We start from the raw sequence: 19,121 nt of genomic DNA, 5'->3' as shown, positions 1-19,121 counted from the left end.
ACAATATTTCACGTATTCTGGGTGGGTTCCACTCTTTTATATATGGTTATATTTACTTAGGTGGCTGTGGAGTACACCTGGGACCACTTCCAGTAATACGTTTCCTCACCTTTAGTGTATATACTTTCTTTTATCCTAGACTTGCACTGATACATGTTCAGTAAGATATAATGCTAAAGAGTGGAGCAGCATGTTATGTCAAGTGGCTATTTAGATAATAAGCCCTTGATGTGGAATTTGTGCATGATAATACTTAGTATCCAGTAGATGTTTTTTCAATGTTGTATTCAGCACATGAAAAAATATATAAAAAGCTTTTATGTCCTGAGGAAGCCGGTGGAACCGGCGAAACGCGTAGACATCACTAAGGGGGCGGAGACTGCAGCGGCTTGGAGAACCACGCTGATTCCCAGCGCTTGAAGCAGACTAATTGTGTCTACAACACTCCAGGAAGCCAGAGTCTCCAGCTACCTCATTTATATAAGCCGGGCAGTTAGTAGCGGTGTATGCCGTGCCAAACTCACAACTCTTTTCTGTAAGAGTCGGTTATTCTAGTATATATTGTATGATTTTAGACTTTGTGAAACTTAGGTTGTGATTAAATCTTTGTCATTTTATGATTGTTTGACTTCATCTGCACAATCTATATATTTCCTTAACCCTTGGTTTGGGTAAAACTGTGGGAATATTATAACATAGTTACATAGTTACACAGCTGAAAAGAGACTTGCGTCCATCAAGTTCAGCCTTCCTCACATATGTGTTTTGCTGTTGATCCAAAAGAAGGCAAAAAAAAAAACAGTTTGAAGCACAATTTTGCAACAAGCCAGGAAAAAAAATCCTTCTTGGCCCCAGAATGGCAGTCAGATTTATCCTTGGATCAAGCAGTTATTACCCTACATTGAAAGATTATATCCTTGAATATTCTGATTTTGCAAGTATGCATCTAGTAGCTGTTTGAACATCTGTATGGGCTCTGATAAAACCACTTCTTCAGGCAGAGAATTCCACCTCCTGATTGTTCTTACAGTAAAAAAAAACCTTTCCTTTGCCTTAGACGAAATCTTCTTTCTTAGAAGAGTTTTTTTTCAGTTTACACTATTAAGTGTTTTTTTATATATTTTTTTATGTGCTGAATACAACATTGGGAAACCATCTAATGTATACTAAGTGTTATCTTGCACAAATTCCATATCGAGGGCTTATTATCTAAATAGCCACTTCACATAACATACTGCTCCACTCTTTAGCATTATTTCTTAATGTATTTGTTATTTGTGTGTTTAAGGGTACATCACATCGCAGTGAGAAACAACCATACCAACTCTAAGCAGTATTTTATTTTATTTAAAAAAAAAAAAAATCTACTTTTTCAAAAAACGCTCCAAAATTATTTTGTTCAAGTGTACTGATCAACTTTTTCTTTTATAGTCAGTTCATTCAGTGAATTAGTAGTTAGAAGAACGTGGAGTGGTGGGTAAAAGAGTGGTTCTATGCTCTATACATAACATTACTGGGATAACATTTCAACTATACTGTCCCCTTAATAAAATTAGTTGCATTAATGTCATAGCTAATCAGGCTTGCAGTGTCTGTACTGTACAGTGTGTATTTGTGCAGAATTTTAATATGTACTCCAATTGTGTAAATTGTATCGGAAGGTGCTGGGAGGGTTGCGTTCCTTAGGACAGTCACTTTCTTGACTCAAGAAACATCAAAATGATATATTTGCTTTTCCTTATCATTCCTTTTTAGAGATTGTTTCCTATCTTCTATATACCTATTCAATATTACCTACCCCCATCTTCCTTCAAATGTCTTTTTATTGAGTGAACTCATACACGGTTATTCACAAAAGTGTAACTTGCCACGTATTCAAAGTAAATTTCACATTTTAGCGACGCTGGGTTCATAGCTGACTTGAACAAAAACATCTATTTGACTGTTTTGGCTTTAAATTTGAAACTAGCTTTGAATTAGTGACAATTTAAGTAATTCTGTGCTAATGTTTATGACAAGGTTTTTTTTTTTATATAACATTTTATGATTATGTTTAATTTGTTGTTAATAACAATATCCATTGCAAAAATTCTTATCGACATCTTAATATCAGTGATGAGTGTTTTTTTGCTTTTTAAATCTAATGTTCTGACAGCTTTAGGTGATCCACTCTCTGCTAGCACTGCACCTAATAATTTCTATTATATTATAATAGAATTTACCTCTATTATGCCAATACAAGCTGTGAAAGGCAGGTCTGTGTGTGTATATAGAAGTTCTGCTGCTAAATTATATCTTTGCAGTTATTCATCGATTGTCTGTGTTATCACCCTAAATTTAATGAATTGCTTTTATTATACAGTGTTTGTGAAAATTACCGCTGGCTGGCTTATGATGGACTATAAATAAACTGTTTAACTCACATATAAAATTGAGCTGTGTTCTCATTATTATTATTAACCTCTTTTCAACATTGGTCAAAACAGCATACATATAGATTTAATTAAAAACATTCGACTAATATGCACTATACATTCTTCCCAACAAAGTCTGACTAAAATTAGTAACACACAAGAAAAGGGTCATCTTTTTAGAATAGTTGGCTTTATTTAGTAGGGGTAAAGGGAATGACAATGGAATGTGCAATTCTCTTTTTCAATTGTTGTGGGAATTATAGAAAAACGACAAGAGATTTGCACATCTGAGGCCAAAAAATACAAATTGGGAACATCCCACAACTCGACTGTTTATGTGTTTGGCATTTGCAGTCTATAATTTACAATTGTCTTGTCGATTCTCCAAAATCCCTGGTGTATGGAATAAACCCACTATATAGTAAAAAAAAAAAATAATAGACATTTATTTAGAATCTTTTTTTCTTTGTCATGTAAATTTTAGTATTTTGTTTGAGATATACTATTAAAAATAAATATATTACACTAGTGTGTTGCTTTATTTCTCTTTTATTGTGTCCTTTCATTAATAGAGCTAATTATCTACTACAAAACAAACATCCCTCATGTAACGGTGTGCAGAAGTTTATATTTAGATTGCTTCCAATTATTATACATTTTAATTAGAGATCACTTCAATTGAGCCATTGTTTTTGCCTTTGTACAAATCACAGTCATGATAAGCAAACATTGGTAGGTTCAGTACAAGTTAAAAAAAACTGCCAACAAGTTCTTGTAAGGAACACTCTAGCACAGGCATAGGCAACCTTCGGCTCTGCAGATGTTTTGGACTACACCTCCCATGATGCTTTGCCAGCATTATGTGTGTAAGAGCATTATGGGGGATGTAGTCCACAACATCTGGAGAGCCGAAGGTTGCCTATCCCTGCTCTAGCACTAGGAATACAAACATGTAAATGTTTAACGGACTTGAATTTAACATACCTCCTTTTTCGTGTGCCATGTTGTTGTCTATCTTAACATTATTGAAACACTGAAGTTGTTACAACCGCAAGTGCTCACATGTTTAGCATCGTTACATGTAGCTCCGCAATTATAAGTGCATTACTGTCTATTAACAAATCAATTTGTAGGTTTTTTTATAGACAAACTGCCACTGCATGTGCCCACCAGACCTTCACTGGTGTCACAACCTCAATTAACAAAGTTGGTCAGTCAGGAGGACCTGATGAAAGAGCTGGTGAGTAGAAACATTAAATATATGAGATCTTAGAACAATCTCACCATTATTAAAAAAAACAATAATGACTGTTCATGGTGGCTAGATTTAAGATCCTAAAATTCCATTCATGTATCTAAAATCCCTTTTTTTTTAGTTCATGTGTGCTACAGATGGAAGGAGCCATCTAACTGTTCAATTAGGAAAAAATGTTAGCCTTTAAAGCATTTCTCACATGTGGTTTTAGTCAGACTGATAGTTAACCTATTGCTTTCTCAGCTAACTTGCACTTCGCAAGTTGGACTCCATAATTTCCCAACCATGATTCCCGGGGAAGAGAAGTCCTTTCTTTGACAGATTCTACCTATCTCTTTGGCAATGTCTTTCTTTTCTACATTCTTTATTTGTCCCCAACTCCTTACAGACTTAGATTGCTGAAGGTTCTCTCGCTAATATGTAGATATATCACATCCTGTCAACTTGAGGTTTTGTGTTAATAAAAAAGATAACATAAATATTACAATGATTGTACATCAATTTGAAAGGCAGTCATTTTGAGTAGAACCCGCATGTTCTCTGTCTAACTTCATGAGACAGCTCCACAAAATATTCAGGTTTTGTCTGTATTAGGTGCTCTGTAAGTTAGTCAGTAGCTGTAATCAAGTCACTTATGAAATTCCGGTTTTCCCTTTATTTTCTGTTGAGTTGTATCATATATTCTAGTCTTTACTTGAGTTCACAAAGAAAGCAGGCTTTGGTATATAACTGCAAATTAAATACTGTACACAGGAAGCAGACGTGTTTACATATACATATAAAGCATTGCTCTCTTATTTGCTTGTATGTCGGCAAAAGCAATAAGGTAAAGCCTCATTTGTCCCAGAACTGAATTTAATTACATATATTTTTTTGTTGAAATTAGACGAATGCCAAATACCTTTTCTGTGTTCTGGAAAAAACTATCAAATTAAAAATAACTAAAATATTCATACTTTCCATTTTACCAGAACAGCAAAATGAAACCGAATTAGGCAACTGTAGTGATTTATAATACACATTTTTATTTTTATACTGAAGGACTGGTACTACAGTATGTAGACAGGTAGTCATTTTTATCCAATCTGCAGTAATTACTTTTTACTAATCTATGGGAATTAAATTTACACATTTTCCAAGATTATTATATTGAAAGCCTGCAATAAACAAATTACTTGTCTTTATTCACATGGCACCATCAAAATACTGACTAAAGATAAGTAGGTATACGCTATACCTGGGATCAGTCTGATATGGCTTGGAATGGATTCTCTCTGTAAGGGCACAAGTGAGCAAAAAAATATTTTGAGACCTAAGCGGGGATTTATCGAAAGGCAAGCTATCTAGTTCCTCTAAGCTATTGCCCGTTCTCAGAGTTCTCATATTCACTGTTTTTGATCAACTATAAAATTTTTTCCATCAAAACAAATGTGTATACAAATGTTTCTCATTCAATCACAAACTAGGAACCTCATTTATATAGGTCTGAAATATGCTTGCTAAAATATACACATTTTGCGTGTTCAGTACAGCTCAATACATTCTTGCTAACTCATTGAAAAGACTGTCAATGCCAGGTGCCTTGTGGATGTCACAAAGAGGCGTTGATTGTGATGCAGAGCACTCTTATGCTCATTATATTTCTATGCCCTAAAACCCTAAGTCATTCAATACCACACCAGTATGCATTAAATTCATGACGCTGATCACACACATTTTGCCATTATTATTGACACAGCCCTATAGTAACAAACCTGGGCTATTGAAGAGCACTTTGACAACTCCTCCTTGCCCTACCGTGGTCTTTGTTACCAGAGAGTGCTTTTTTGTGACTCTGTGTATCTTCTTGTTTCGATTTGGCTTTGTTTATCAACTATTCTGATCTCTGGAATCCTAGACCTTGGCTCTGGTTCTCATTTATTTGTATCTCTGTATTCCCTGACCATCCCTGTGGATTCCACCAACTACACCTACTTGATTTTTTATAGTGTGTGTTTGGGAGTTAATAGGGCCTGCCGCGCATGAGGGAGAAAATTGGTGTAGTTTGTTAATGCAGATTTTTTTTTACATTTTTTACTTGGCCAAGAAGACCCAGGCCAAGGGCAGTAATTTGGAGGAGCAATATGATGCCGTGCCTTTAAAAAAAATACATTCTGGGGCAGAATCAACAGCCAACCAGTTTGGAGGGGTATAGTTGAAAAGCCAATCAGCGTGGAGGGAAATAGATGTCCAATAGATATCCATACTTTACTTAGTTTTCAGGTTTGTGTTAGGATTTACACATATTTAGGATCACAGGAGCATTTAGGGTAGGATACTATGAGTCTTCTGTACCATTACGATTAGGGTTCTAATAGTAATATTCTGGAGTGGACCAAGTGTCCCCATCCAAGCACCTACCCATTGGTGTCGGATAGGGGCTCCATGTAATTATACAATGCTGGATTTTAACCATCTGGCGGAGTTCAATCCAGCTGAAATCTGGACCCAATTCAGACTCATTCGAATCATTGTATGCAAATTCTGGACATTGTAAAACAGCATGAACATGTCCACATTTTGCATTCCCAATGGCAGCTGGATGGTTTTGCCCAGTTCACTCCCCAAAATTAGCATCCTCCCGCCTTCCCCCTTCTCCCCCTTCCCCCCCAAGGTGGCTAGGGGTCACCTTATTCATTTCCGCTACATACCCCCTTAACCAAATGTATGTTGGGGGGGGGGGGTACATTAAAACTAATAACCGTAATAAAAAATACAATTATATTTAACATATGATGTCTTCTTCAACGCTCTCTCCTGTATCATACCCCCGACAATGACCCTACCAAAATAAACATTAACATAACCAATAATATTTACACGTAACTCAACGGCCTACCAAGAGGCCCCACCTCCATTTGTCTAACTGCAGGGGTGTACCCAGACACCCCTACACCCCTTGGTTCGTAGCCACCAATGGGCTCGAACCTACCTCCATACTTTTAACTTCCGGCCCACTTTCGCCTAGACCTTGGCCTACCAATTTCTTAACCCACCAAACTTCCAGTTTAACCAAGACCTTTTCCCGCCGCTGTGACCAAACGGGAACAACTTCCAACACATAGGGTGGGTGGGAGGGACAATTTACAGGTAAGAAAGGCTCAAATTAGAATGAACTTACCCTAAAATGGCCGCTATTTAACATCCCCTCTAATCCACGCCCCCCTAGCACAATCCCTAGGACAGCCCCTTGACCTAAACTTCACCTGCCTACTCCTGGCTCTGTCAAGGCCCACTTCTCCCTGCGTTGCTCCGTGGTTTCATACAAGGTTATTCTAGTGAAAGACTCTTATCATTTTCCTATTTTTTTTTCTTATCTGAGATGTGTATGTTTAATTTCATATGCCCATTTAATCACTGAGTAATGTATTCATTCCACCCTACTTCTCTCACATATTAGACCATTTTTCTCTCCATGGACTAATTGCTGCTAGATAAACACTGGCATTTCCCCAGCTCTCATTACCTCTATTCTGTGTATCATGACCTAGATTCAAATGTCAAAGCAGCCCACCCAACATATTTAACCATTGGTCCTCATGATAATATCCAATGGTCATATTTCTGAATTCCTTTTTTTTATATATTAAAGTAACGTTGACAATTCTAGAGAGACCACTATTATTTTATTGCTTTATTAAAGGACACTCCAAACATCATAATGATGCTAGGTATGCCCTCCGTCATTGTAGTAATCCAACTGTATTGGATTGGTTGACTTTTTATCTGGGATCCACCACGCAGCACTCCCCACCAGGGAGCCAGAAGCTACTAAGCAGGACCTTTTGTGAGCTAGCGTCACCTGATCACTCTCAACCAATGAATTAAGCTCTACACTGTTTTCTGTCGGAAGTAGTAGAGACAAGGAGTGTTGCCAAGCAGACCCAGGGTAAACTTTATATATGTCTACAACTTGATTAATTTACTACATTTTTTTTATTTTACACATGGATGTTGGAGTATTTGATAATCTTTTGTCAATTTTTGTCAATTCTCTTGCAAAATGCATATATTATACTTTACATTCTTTTTCACATAAGTGATACTGACTGTTAAGCTACAGGAACTAACCAGTTAACTCAGAGGTTTTAGCCTCAGGAATGAAGACTTTAAGTAAACATAAAACTAATTGTAATGCTGTGTCATTGTTTTTTCACTTTCTTTGGATTGTTCCCAGATCTCATTGAAAACACATGTTGCACTGGAAGTATATCCAGATAAACTTTATCTTGCATAACAGAGTTGGAAAGCTAATCATCCCAAGCGGTTCTGCGTCATGTCCTAAGACTGATTTTGGGAATGGTCATTTTTTTTTTTTTTAATTTACAAAGCAGTAACCTATCCTAAATAATAAATGGGATTGATTGATTTTCTGTAAATGAGCATGAAAAGTCTTGTAATCCAATCATAGGCTGCAGGTTGGCTGTTTCATATAATAAAGCAGTGGTTCATAGCCATGTCCTCAAGATACACTTACACTTCTGGATTTGTAAATACCATCCCCGACCCCTCTCTGAACAGAATTGGAAACTGCCTACGTTCTAGACCAGCGGTTCCCAAAGTGTGGGTCGCGACCCACTGGTGGGTCGCAGGGCGATTCCCAGTGGGTCGCGCTGACCCACACATCCAGGGCAGCCGGGTACTCAGAAAGGCAGACTGATTAGTCGGGCTCTCGGTCCGTGACCGCGGGCCCGACAACAGGAGGGAGCCTGGCGGTTTGCCCTGTATGCCGCCGGGCTCCCTCGAGTCAGTCTGCCCAGCAGCTCCGGTCTGCAGCTCCGCCGGGTGCAGAGCTGCAGACCGTGTGATAGAAGTCTCGTGAGCTCCCAGAGCGTTCTCATGGTAACACTCTGGGAGCTCGCGAGACTTTTATTACACGGTGAGCTGCAGACCGGAAAGGAACCCCCCACTGGACCACCAGGGAATTCAGTGAAGGTAGGACACAGCCCCCTGACACCCCCCCCAAGTAACCCCTTCACTCCCTGCCCTCCCTAAGTAACCCCTTCACTCCCTGCCCTCCCCCAAGTAACCCCTTCACTCCCTGCCCTCCCCCAAGTAACCCCTTCACTCCCTGCCCTCCCCAAGTAACCCCTTCACTCCCTGCCCTCCCCATGTAACCCCTTCACTCCCTGCCCTCCCCATGTAACCCCTTCACTCCCTGCCCTCCCCAAGTAACCCCTTCACTCCCTGTCCTACCCCATTTAACCCCTTCACCCCTGCCCTCCCCCATTTAACCTCTTCACTCCCTGCCGTCCCCATTGTAACCCCTTCACTCCCTGCCCTCCCCCCATGTAACCCCTTCACTCCCTGCCCTCCCCCCATGTAACCCCTTCACTCCCTGCCCTCGCCCCATGTAACCCCTTCACTCCCTGCCCTCCCCATGTAACCCCTTCTCTCCCTGCCCTCCCCACACTAACCCCTTCACTCCCTGCCCTCCCCAATGTAACCCCTTCACTCCCTGCCCTCCCCCATGTAACCCCTTCACTCCCTGCCCTCCCCACACTAACCCCTTCACTCCCTGCCCCCTCCCCACACTGTGTAATCCCTTCACTCCCAGCCCTCCCAATGTAACCCCTTCACTCCCTGCCCTCCCCACACGGTAACCCCTTCACCCCCTGCCCTCCCCACACGGTAACCCCTTCACTCCCTGCCCTCCCCACACGGTAACCCCTTCACTCCCTGCCCTCCCCACACGGTAACCCCTTCACTCCCTGCCCTCCCCACACGGTAACCCCTTCACTCCCTGCCCCCTCCCCACACGGTAACCCCTTCACTCCCTGCCCCCTCCCCACACTGTAACCCATTCACTCCCGCCCACCCCCCACTGTAGCCTTTTCTCCCCCTGCCCCCCACACTGTAGCCTTTTCTCCCCCTGCCCCCCACACTGTAGCCTTTTCTCCCCCTGCCCCCCACACTGTAGCCTTTTCTCCCCCTGCCCCCACACTGTAACCCTTTACCCCCCTGCCTGCCGACCCCTTCTCCCCCTGCCTGCCCACCCCTTCTCCTCTTGCCTGCCCACCCCTTCTCCCCCTGCCCACCCACTGTAACCCTTTCTCACTTTGCCCTCACACTGTTACCAGCACACACACTCCCTCCCTCACCTCTCCCACACACTGTCACCCTCACATCCTGTCTCTGCGTGTATGTGTATCTGTGTGTCCTTTTGTGTCAGTGTGTGTATATTTGTGTGTCTGTGTGTATCTGTGTACATGATTGTCTGTTTATCTATGTGTGGGAAACTAGGTGTCATTTTGTGTATTGCTGTCAGGGTGTGTATTTGTGTGTGTGTATATGTGTATACACTTCACACATACTACATACAAAAAAACATGATTACATTAAAACACACATTGTGTATATGTATATTTTATAAACACAATACACACACTGCATCCACTACACACGTACTGCAAACGCAAACATTACATACAAACACACACCGGCATTAAAACACAAATTATCTACAAACACCCCTTCATTCAAACACCAACACTCAAAAAGCACACCTGCATTTCAAGTCCGACACTACATACAAACACCCATGCATTCAGACGCAAACATTACAAACAAGTATACCACTACATTCCAATGGCAACAGTACATACAAATACACCCATACATGCACACATATACTTAATACAAAAACATGCTTACATTCAAACGCTCAAACACTGCTCACAAATATAACCCTGCAATGATAAGAAAATGGTAGATCCCCATCTGGTATAGCATTATTGAAATTCTCCGACAGATGGGGATCTACCTTTTGGCCACACTTGCACTAGAGGGGGGCCCAGAAAACATATTTGCACCAGGGCACTCTCTACATTAGTTCCACCACTGGGATAATCAATGTGAGGTGCCTGGATGAAAGAGCAGGACACAGCACTTCTGATTCTGAGTCTGTGAGTAAGCAGTTGTATGTCTCTAAAACTGATTGCCATGATGTGCAACGTTTCTGCCTCTAAAGCTGCCATGATATCCCAGAATTATGCCTCTAAAACTGCCATGTTATGCTAATTTTATGCATCTAAAACTGATTGCCATGGTGTGCCAATTTTATGCTTTTAAAACGGATTGCCATGGTGTGCCAATTTTATGCATCTGACTGTTTGCCATGGTATGCCAATTGTATGCCTCTGAAGCGGATTGCCATGATGTGCCAAGTTTATGCATCTAAAAGTGATTACCGTAATATGCCAAGTTTATGCATCTAAAGCTTATTGCCATGCTGTGCCAAGTTTATGTATTTAAAGCTGCCATGATGTTCCAATTTTATGCCTCTAAAACTGATTGCCACGACGTTCTGAATTTATGCCTCTAAAGCTGGTTGCCATGGTGTGCCAATTGCAAGCCTCTAAAACTGATTGCTATGGTGTGCCAATTGTATGCACCTAAAGTTGCCATGATGTGCCAAGTTTATACATCTACAACTGATTGCCATGATGTACCAATTTTATGCATCTAAAGCTGATTGCCATGGTATGCCAATTGTATGCATCTAAAACGGATTGCTATAGTGTGCCAATTTTATGCATATAAAGCTGACATAATGTTCCAATTGTATGCCTGTAAAGCTGATTGCCACGGTGTGTCAATTGTATGCATCTAAAGCGGATAGTGTGCCAATTGTATGCCTCTAAAGCGGTTTGCCATGGTGTGCCAGTTTTATGCCTCTAAAAGTAATTGTCATGGTGTGCCAATTGTGTGCATCTAAAGCGGATTGCTATGGCGTTCACTTTTTAAAATATGCATTAAAAGCAAGTGGGTCTCGAAAAATTACCGTTTTGAAAAGTGGGTCTCGGCCCATAAAAGTTTGGGAAGCCCTGTTCTAGACTGTGCGCTAAGGACTGGGTTGGGAACCACTATTCTAGAGACTTCCAGATGTCACGGTGGTTTCACTATGGTGATCAATCCAATTGTAATATTCAAAAGAAGATAATGCAGATATTTTAAAAGCTAACAAAATGACAATAAACCACCAGGTAATAGTTATCTATAGATTGATCAATATTGTCATCTACTACCTGTGATCTCTTCTGATTACTTGAGGATGGTGTTTCCTATATTCAACTTGTAATTTATTATTAAATGTCTTATTAGGCATAAAAAGTGTAACTCCTTTTTGCACCTACAGTGATGATGGTAAATATGTTCACTCATTCGTAATGTAGAGGTGACTATAGCCTGTTCCTTCAGTCTTAGCACTTCAAATGTTCCTTTTTCAGAGAAAAGGCAGTGTTTACATTACTGCCAAGTAACAACTCTCGGTGCAGTCACTCAGAGGGCCTCTAGTGCTTCATATCTTAGAGCTGCACTGTGTGCAGTCCACACCTTCAGTGTCTCCATGTTCTGCATGGAGACGCTGAACACTCCTCATAGAGATGCCTTGATTCATCGCTATGGGGAAATACTAATTGGCACAGTGCTCCATTTTGCTGTGCCTGAGCAATAGCCTCCAAATGTTTTGCTGTGAGAAAACAATGGCTAGGCTGAAATCATCAAGATGGAGGCAGGGCCAGCTGCAACAAGACTGGTGTGCCGATGGAGGAAAGGTAACTAAAATACCTAATATATACAGTCTGAGAGGGGGGCCAAGAAGCTAAATATCTATCCCAGCACTATAGGGTTGGGAAAACGTGTTATTCCTAACCTTATACTGTTCCTTTAAGTTTCTTTTTTCTGTTTAATAAACTACAGATACTGGTGTGGATCATGTTATAGGTTTCACAATCTTATGGATGCCAAAAGCCTGTCATTGAGTTAATTACAGATATGATAAACATCCTGAGGACAGTCTGTTTTGTACATACAGATCCTACATCTTTATAAACTGCTGTAAATTAGTGAAGTAGCTGCAGCACTTGGAATGTGTTGTATATATTTCCCAGATTACTAATAACATGGTGTAAAGTCATTATTTTATTAATGACACAAAGGAAAGTATTATGCTATAGGGTCAGGAACCCAAACATGTATTCCTGACCCTACAATGTTAAAACCACCATTTAGGTGGCTTGCCCCCCATTAATTTGCATAAAAGGTAATAAAACTTACCTTATTTCCAGCGCCGCGCAGGTCCGCCAGCACTGGTCCTGCCCCGATCCGCCTCTTTGCTGACATCATCAGAATTTATGATTTCAGCCAATCCAATGCTTTCCCATATAGAGAGTAGTGGCATGGAAGCGGGATGGGAGTTAGGACAAACACAGGCTTGGCCAGTCAGCTCCTCCTCATAGAGATGCATTGACTCAATGCACCTCTATGAGAAAAATTCATGGTCTTCATGCAGAGCGTGAAGAGGCTGAATGGCAGTGCTGCCCATTGTGCAGCACTGCCCAAGAAAAGCATCTCTAGTGGCCATCTGAGGAGTGGTCAGTGGAGGTATCCCAAGGCTGTAATGTTAATACTGCCTTTTCTCTGAAAAGACAGTGTTTACTGCAAAAAAACCTGAAGGGGATGATTATACTCACTAGAACAACCACATTAAGCTGTAGTTGTTCTGGTGACTATAGTGTCCCTTTAACTCTTTCTTTATTTCATTCAGCAGAAAAGAGATATGAGAGAAAATCATATGGACATTACATACACAAACTACATAGAATCAATCATAGTTTAGAAAGGTCCATAAAAGGTGTGATTCTAACTAACTCCTCCTCTTACTCGCAAGCAAAATCCAAAGACCAAGTAACCGAAGCTGGAACCAAATGAATCAGCCAATTAAAACTAGAACAAGGACAGTGAATTCAAGCTAGAAAAAAAAAAAGAAATATGGTAATATCTTAGGACCATAACCATCTAAATAACAATTTAATCATGATCAGCAAAAAGAATGCAATCAATTGATCATAAATATGATATATAACATGTCAGCGAATAAACATATCAACACATCAACTACTTACCGTGAAAACAGAAAGGTAAAATCATCTAAGATTATAAGTAAAAAAGGAAGGGTGGGTGGGAGTAATGTACCAAAAAAAATAGGTTGGGGTAGGGTTAGGGTTGGGATTAGGGTTAGGGGTAGGGTTAGATTCCTGTCATCATTACCTTAATTTTCCCTCCCTCTTCTGTTTTGCCACTTTTCAGAAAGCACTTCGGCAATTCAGTTTGGAACTTCCGAAATTCAGCACTTTGGCAATTGGGCAATTCGGCACTTCCGAAATTCAACACTTCGGCAATTCTGAAATTCAGCACTTCGGCAATTCGGACGTCCGAATTGCCGAAATTCGGCCAAATTTTAATTCGGACCGAAATGAATTGCACATGTCTAATAATTTTATAACATGACAGGAGGCTTCGTATTTGCTTAAGTCTCTCTTTACTAGAACTCCTCAGCAGCACAGAAAACAACCAATCAGAAAAAAGTTAGGTACTATAAAACTCCCCTCCTCATGCATCATTTCCTCTTTCTTTGCTGCTCTGCAGACAGTACAGGTCAGAGTACCACTGCCTCCTGCTATTAGTTGGTGGCTTTGGGATATCTTCTAATTTATTTTGGATGTATTTGGGTATCATAGCATATTTATTTATTTAGTTGTTTATACTGTACTTATTTTTGGTATCATAGTGTCAGGGTACCTGTGGTCTCTACCTCCAAAAGAGGTAGAGACTTAGCTGTTCCACCATCCAGACGGTCTGATGACTCCCTTCCCCGCGGTCTATCCGGTCATGCAAGGCCGGCCGCGAGGGAGTGACTGCCTTTTACACCATCTAGGCAGGAAGTCATCATCAGGACACTCCCCCGGATCGACCTGTCAGTCAATTGCTGCAGGACCAATCAGGACGTCTCGGAGGTGTGGTTACTGCTCTGAACAGGGTATTTAACAGAGCTTCTTTCATTAGCTCATTGCCCTGTCGTGGTTCTAGCTTGTTCTAGTCACTCAGTGCTTGTGTATTCTATTATCCCTTTTGGTTTTGACCCGGCTTGTTTACCTTACTCTGCTTATCTCTGTTACCCTTGATTCGGCTTGTCTCTCGCTTACCTGTCTTCTGTTACCCTCGACCTCGGCTTGTCTTTGACCATTCTATACTATACTACTTACGTTAGTCCGGCCATTCTAAGGTCCGGTATACGTATCTGGCTACTGTTTGTACTCTGCGTGTTGGATCCCTGTCCCGATCCTGACATTACGACAGGGCCAATGGATCCTGCAAGTACAAACAGTCAGCTGGCTTCTCCTGATCCTAGGTTTGAAGCCATGGATCACAGAATGGATCAGATGGCGCTTGTGCTACAGGCTCTATTATCTCATGCCAATAACCCACCAGAGGAGATACGTAATACCCCTGTTTCTCCTGTCAGTTTAGGTCTAGAGGTAGCCACAATGGGTGCTTCTTCTCGCATTACCCCCCCAGTACGCTATGGTGGGGCTCCTGAGAAGTGTCGTGGTTTTTTAAACCAAATTAGTATCCACTTTGAATTGCAACCCCGCTCTTATCCTACAGATAGGGCAAAGGTAGGATTTATTATCACCCTACTTATTGAGAAAGCTCTGAGATGGGCTAACCCACTATGGGAGAACGATAACCCATTAGTGTATAACTATAACGCATTTGTAGCTGCTTTTAGAAGAACATTTGATCCTCCAGGTAGAAAGGTTAATGCAGCCAGATTACTGTTGCGACTGAGACAGGAGAACCGAACACTGGTGGATTATGCACTAGAGTTCAGGTCTCTGGCGTCAGAAGTCAAGTGGAATGAGCAGGCGTATATGGATGTATTTTTGAATGGCCTATCTGAAGTAATCCTTGATGAGGTTGCTACCAGAGAACTCCCTGAGAATTTAGAAAATTTAATTTCGTTCATCTCTCGTATAGATGAACGTTTAAGAGAGAGACAGAACACTCGAGAGAGGAACCGGAGACCTTCTTTTAGGTTAGCCCCCGCTTTTCCAAGTCCTGACTCCACGGTATCTTTGCTTCCTGAACCTATGCAGATAGGTTATACCCGCCTATCTGAGGAGGAAAGACAGTACAGGAGAAGAGAGGGTTTGTGTATGTATTGTGGAGCCAAGGGTCATTTACTCTCGAACTGTCCTAACCGTCCGGGAAACGCTCGCACCTAAGTCTCTCTAGAGGACAAGCCTTGGGTGTTTCTATTTTGTCCTCTACTCCTAATTATAAAGATCACAGGCTTCTGCTACCAGTTTCCTTAACTTGGGAGAAGGAAGTAGTAAGGGCTATGGCATTGATAGATTCCGGTGCTGCTGAGAATTTTATCGACCAAGCCTTTGCTATTAAGAACAATTTCCCATCCCAGCTAAGGGAGACACCCTTGGCCGTTGAGGCCATAGATGGTAGACCACTACTAGACCCTGTTATCTTTCGTGAAACCATACCCATTAGTTTAAATGTTGGTATCCTACACGTGGAGAATTTATCTCTTTTGCTCATTTCATCCCCTTCCGTTCCCATAGTTCTGGGGTACCCATGGTTGAAGAAACATAACCCTATTATCGATTGGGAGTTAGGGGAGATACTCTCGTGGGGCCAGGGTTGCCAGGATAGGTGTTTATGCAAGGTTTCTCCATTAGCTAATGTTAACATACCTGAGACTCCTATTCAGTCCACAGAAAGACAGATACCAGACCTTTACCTAGACTTAAAGGCAGTATTTGACAAGAAGAATGCCGATTCTTTGCCGCCACACAGGCCATTTGATTGTAAAATTAAGCTTCTACCTGGGACTATGCCTCCGAGGGGCCATGTATATCCTTTGTCTGTTCAGGAAAACTTGGTTCTAGAGGAGTATATTCGGGAGAATTTAGAAAAGGGATTCATTAGGAGGTCTTCTTCCCCGGCCGGGGCTGGGTTCTTTTTCGTTAAGAAAAAGGATGGCACGCTGAGACCTTGTATCGATTACCGAGGCTTGAATAAAATAACTGTCAGAAATGCCTATCCTATTCCACTTATTACCAAGTTATTTGATCGTCTTAAGGGCTCCAAAATCTTCACCAAGTTAGATCTCAGAGGGGCATATAATTTGGTGAGAGTCCAGCAGGGACACGAGTGGATGACGGCGTTCAATACTCGGTACGGTCACTATGAATACACAGTTATGCCGTTTGGACTTTGCAATGCTCCTGCAGTATTTCAGGATCTGATTAATGAGGTACTTAGGGAGTTTCAACATGATTGTGTCATTGTCTACCTAGACGACATACTGATACACTCTAGGGAGATTGAAACTCACCATAGACAGGTCAGAGCGGTATTACAGAAACTTCTGCAACATGGTCTATACTGTAAATTGGAAAAATGCAGCTTTGATCAGTCTCAGATAGATTTTCTTGGTTACGTGATTTCTGGGGAAGGGTTTAAGATGGACCCTGACAAACTCCAGTCTATTTTAGATTGGCCATTACCTAAGGGACTCAAGGCTATTCAGAGGTTTATTGGTTTCTCCAATTATTATAGGCGCTTCATTAAGGGTTACTCGTCTATTATTGCGCCCATTACCAATATGACCAAACAGGGGGCAGAGACTAAGACGTGGTCTCCTGAAGCTCTCGCTGCTTTCAAGAGGCTCAAAGAACTTTTTGCTTCTGCTCCAATATTAGTCCATCCTGATACGACTTTGCCGTTTCTACTCGAGGTCGATGCCTCTGAGACAGGAGTAGGTGCGGTTCTGTCACAAAGATTAGCGGTAGATAAACCATTACACCCGTGTGGTTTTTTTTCCAGGAAACTTTCTGGGGCTGAGAGCAGATATGACATCGGAGACAGGGAACTGTTAGCAGTCATTAAAGCCTTAAAGGAGTGGAGACATTTGTTGGAGGGGACCCTACACCCTATTACGATTTTGACAGACCACAAAAACTTGTCATATATTGGGGAGGCTAAGCGCTTATCCTCTAGACAAGCTCGTTGGTCCTTATTCCTGACTCACTTCAATTATGTACTGACTTACAGACCTGGTTCTAAAAACTCTAAAGCCGATGCATTATCTCGCCAATATGAACCTTCTACTGTACCTGAACCAGTTCTTTCTTATATAGTTCCGAAGTGCAATATCATTGCTAATACGAATCTCAGGATTCATTCTCCATTACTGGCCGAGATCATTAAGTTGCAACATCTCGCACCTAAACAGACCCCTGCGGGTCGTCATTTCGTTCCTCCTGCTTTTCAACTGGAACTTTTACAGTGTTTACATAATAGCAAGATGGCGGGACATCCTGATATTCGCAAAACTTACGCCTTGATCTCTAAGGACTTCTGGTGGTCTACTTTACGGAGGGATGTTGAGGAGTTCATCGCTGCATGTGAAGTTTGTACTAAAACCAAACAACCCCATACGCTTCCATGTGGACTCCTGCAACCCTTGGAGGTTCCAGAGAAACCATGGTCCTGTTTGGCCATGGACTTTATTGTCGATCTACCTATCTCTAAAAGACAGACTGTTATCCTCACCGTGGTTGACAGGTTTACTAGGATGGCACACTTCATTCCCCTGCCTAAACTTCCGTCTTCTCCCGAATTGGCAGAGATATTCGCCAAGGAGATTTTTCGCCTACATGGGATACCCTCTCAAATTGTATCGGACAGAGGCTCCCAATTTGTTTCCCGCTTTTGGAGGTCCTTCTGCTCTCAACTTGGTATTAAATTAAACTTTTCTTCTGCCTATCATCCTCAGTCGAACGGAGCTGCTGAACGTACCAACCAGAAAATTGAACAATATTTACGATGCTTTGTTTCTGAACACCAGGATGATTGGGTCGGTTTGATTCCTTGGGCGGAGTTTGCACACAACAATCTCGTTTGCGATTCTACTCATTCAAGCCCCTTCTTCATGAATTATGGTTTTCATCCGTCTATTCTTCCTTCGGATTCTCCTTCCCAGGGGGTGCCGTCGGTTGATGTTCATGTTGCCAATTTGAGGAAGTTGTGGGATCAAACTCGACAAATCCTTGTGCACAACTCTATGTTGGTCAAGAAACATGCTGATAAACGTAGAAGGGCGGCTCCGGTCTTTGTTCCAGGTGATAGGGTATGGCTGAGCACGAGGAACATCCGTTTAAAAGTGCCCTCCATGAAGTTCGCTCCTCGTTATATTGGACCCTACAGGGTGCTGACCCGTATTAATCCGGTTGCGTATCGTTTAGCTCTTCCTAATACCTTACGCATTCCGAACTCGTTTCACGTTTCATTGCTGAAACCACTCATATGTAACAGATTTTCCTCCACAATAGCCCCTCCTCGCTCCGTTCAGGTGGAGGGTCAGGAGGAGTATGAGGTCAACTCTATTATTGATTCTCGAATCTCCCGGGGGAGAGTACAATATCTGGTTGATTGGAAGGGATATGGTCCTGAGGAGAGGAGTTGGGTACCTCAGGAGGATGTTCATGCTCCCCGTCTCCGCAGGGCGTATCACTCTCGCTTCCCATCTCGTCCCGGTTCATTCCGCCCGG

Source organism: Pelobates fuscus, chromosome 1 (genome assembly GCF_036172605.1).
Source record: "Pelobates fuscus isolate aPelFus1 chromosome 1, aPelFus1.pri, whole genome shotgun sequence".
In the NCBI taxonomy this organism is placed as follows: Eukaryota; Metazoa; Chordata; class Amphibia; order Anura; family Pelobatidae; genus Pelobates; species Pelobates fuscus.
Note: the sequence above shows the minus strand (reverse complement) of the source record.